A 3,461-nucleotide genomic window follows, 5' to 3' on the forward strand; every position below is an offset into this window, starting at 1 on the left:
AAAACAATTTTATGTCTGGGGGTCACCCCAACACAAGGAACTACATTAAAGGGTCCCAGCGCTAGGAAGGTTGAGAGCCACTGCACATGAAAGAAATCTATGAAGTTCTTGGAAAGAAATTCAAAATAATGGTCCCAAGGAAACCGAATGAGATACAAGAGAATAGAAGTAAATAATTCAACAGGTGATGGCCACGGCCGTGCTATCAATGAGAAGCCTAACAGAGATAAGAATCATGTAAAAGACGGCAGGCGTCTGTGTCTCCCCGAAACCGGCTGTCATGATCTGCGCCCAGAAAGCATACAAGGGCACTTCTGTGGTGCGCCGTGCCTTTCTTTGATGTGCAGAAAAAGCTGGGCATTAGCCTCGATCGCCACTTCGTGTTCCAAAGTGTTGAGCAGCCCTTCAAGATTCCCTCCCGACGTCACGCTTTCGAAAAAAGAGTGGATAGAGCGCGCACATGGCATTGGTGCTACCCGGGCTAAAAAAGAGTGCAAGATAGAATTTGAAGATTTCGAGGAATGTTATCTTCGGAATAAAGCGATGAAGCGCCTGGGTGAAATCAAACGACAGCAGGATACGCTAGTTAAAGAGGGGAAATACACCCCTCCGCCTCACCACATGGGCCAGGAGGAACCCAGGCCCTGAGCAGAGCAGGTGGACGCTGCTTTTCATGCTGTTTTCTGCTGGGAAAAAGTCTGATGAAAACTGCTTCATTGAGTACATATAAGAATAAAGAATTAGTCAACCTCAAAAAAAAAAAAAGAATCATATAAAAAAAGAAAGCAGCAGCAATTGGGACGCTGAATCACTCAATCAATGAAAGGATTAGAAGACAAAAGGAAGGCAGGCACGTGGGGAAAAAAAGATGGGGATAGGATAAAAAAGAGTGGAAGAGATAGAGGAGGGAGAGGGAGGATGTAAGCAAAATGCTCTCCGTATGTGCATGAAGCTGTCGAAGAACTTCGACCAATACAAAAAGAACAGGCAGAATAGGGACCTGAGAGTGTCCCTGTGTCAGCACAATAAAGGGAGCAGACTGGCGTCACTCGTGGAGAAATGAAAGCCACAGCGGTGACAGGTACAGGAGGCCAGGCACAAAGGTTGGTCTCTGAGACAGACAGGAAGGCAGTGGTCACTAGAGACCAGGAGGGAGAGGGGGGAAATGGAGGTTACGTGATGTATACAGACATAGCTACATAGGAGGGATTTGCTCTGGTGTTCTAGATCACAGTAGGGGAATTTAGTCCACAGCAGTTTATGATATACTTTAGAATAAATGGGACTACAGAAATTCCTAAAACAGGCAGATGATAAACATAAGGTATGGGTATCCCAATTGCCCGAATTTGATCATTACACCACCATTCAGTAAATTATTACTGTACTCTGTAATCATGAACAAATAAACATCAATTAAAAAAAAAAACAACAAAACCAAGTGTTAGAATTTCACTTATTAGCTATAAGACCCCTGAATGTTAGGCACGTCGATGCATAAATAAAACCCTATGTGTGTGTAAAAGCAAAGAAGAATTGCAAAAAATTTAAATCAGCTCTTTAGCCCTCACACACACTAGATTTGAAAGAAATGCGGCGATAATCATGACTGATAGTGTTACTCGATTATGTTGCCAAATTTAGCTGCTTATCCTAAAACAGAAATGTTTTCAACCTATTTTATGGGCCGGATATGCACAATGGAAAATATTCAGAATTAAAAAAGAAATCTGCTTTATGAACCCCGAAAGGTTTGTGATGTTCTAGTTAGGAATGCTAATACAAACCGACGATCCAACGAGAACTGTCTATTCTTGGCTACAGAGATACTGACTAGGATGTTCAGTAAAGGGAAAGGAAAGCAGGATCATTGGAGATAAGCAACCCCCTTTACTGGAAGTTTTGCCCCTTCTGGGAATTTTCACATCTGCGGAAAGATGAGAGGGAGCTGCTGTGTTCAGGAAAAATAACACTGTTATTCTGAAGCCATCCTGAGAACGAGATTGGTAGCATTAAGAGATTACAGTCCGAGGAATTTTCCACTAATACAGCCATTTGAAAGCGCAGCAATGGGATGAAATACAAGACTCATGGGTAAAACCTTATTAAACAATGGGTATCGAACATTCTGAAGTGCTAGGCGGATCACGACCTTCTAAGTCCCACAGTGAGCACACCGCACAGAGCTGGGCTGTGCTCACCCAGACTCTCACCACCCTGCTTGAGCCCCACAACCTGCTGTCATCCTCCCCTTCCTTTAAGTGCAAGCACATCCAACTAAAACGCAAAGCCAACACCCAGACTCCATTAAAACTGCGACACATACTCACTGTAAGAAACAGGAAAGAGTTTAAGAAGGAATCGCTGTCCACTAAAGGGCCACAGACCTATCTCAAATTCCTGATTGACTTTCCAGACCTTTTTTTTCTTTTTTTTTTTTAATTCAAAGGTTTTTTTTTCTGGTTTGTTTCTGTCCAGTTTCACTTAACCCCAAGTTCATGCGGCTCACGGGCTTAGAAGCCAGGAGGCCACCTGTACATTGCCAGCTAAGGATGCCACTAATGTCACCTCACGCCTACATCTTTCCTGTACTCGACATGTATAAATTTAAGTACCAGTTCTGTGGGTCTCATGCCCCCTCCTGACCTTTGCTGGTACCAGGGCAGACACAAAACAAAAGCTTTACATCTTTCAGTGTTTCTTCAGAGTATCTCAAATCAAATACACTTACGTTACAGAAGGCTTTCCACATAAACAAAGGCAAAGATTTAAGTTTATTAAGCCATCTGCCCAGAGGTAAACCTCCCGGACTGCAACGTGTGCTCGTGAAATCCAGTGCACGGTAAAAAAAAAAAAAAAAAGTCAACACAAACCGCATGAGAAAATGAAGCTAAGGACATAGTCTCAAAAAAAAAAAAAAACTACTTTCAGTGACATAGTAAATGGGGTGAGAGAGGGGGAGAAATGTTACCACAGTCCTAAATGTGTCAAATAAAGGTGGTATTTTATGACAAAGAGGTGAAATACACTTATGGCTGGCGTCACAAGACTTCCATGTGGCTTGGTGATTTCTTGTTTAGTTGTGAGGAAGAGGAGGGTGGGGAAGGAGGGGTTGAAGCCAGGCTGGAAGTTACACCATCCACAGGAAAAGCGGGCTGCCGTTCGCACTGGGCTGGCTGACAGGTGTGGGCAGTACGCACCTGCCCCTGGCTGTGTTTTGAACGTCCCTACGGAGCTGAAGGTGGGAGTCACTTTTTGTGCCCACCTCACACTCGTTCCAATTAAAACTACGTGCATAACACGTGAAATCTGAGAAAGGGTAAAGTCTGCCCCCTGACGCATCAGCCAGGACAAACTGCCTTCCCAAAGCAGGCATTACAAAGGAACAGACACTGAAGAGAATGCTTTGCTTAATAAAATAGGCAACAGTAGGGGCTGGAGAGATGGCTCAGTGGTTAAGA

General features: G+C 43.8%; 1 protein-coding gene and 1 pseudogene across 1 annotated transcript in view; one reads left to right on the forward strand and one right to left on the reverse strand.

Annotated features, from left to right (window-relative positions):
- The window catches only part of Pawr (pro-apoptotic WT1 regulator), an 85,208-nt gene that overhangs the window by 12,195 nt on the left and 69,552 nt on the right, over window positions 1-3,461 (reverse strand). The window lies entirely within an intron of this gene.
- Window positions 188-686, forward strand: LOC102002105 (annotated as a pseudogene).

The sequence above is a fragment of the Microtus ochrogaster genome, chromosome 24, assembly GCF_000317375.1.
Source record: "Microtus ochrogaster isolate Prairie Vole_2 chromosome 24, MicOch1.0, whole genome shotgun sequence".
Taxonomy (NCBI): domain Eukaryota; kingdom Metazoa; phylum Chordata; class Mammalia; order Rodentia; family Cricetidae; genus Microtus; species Microtus ochrogaster.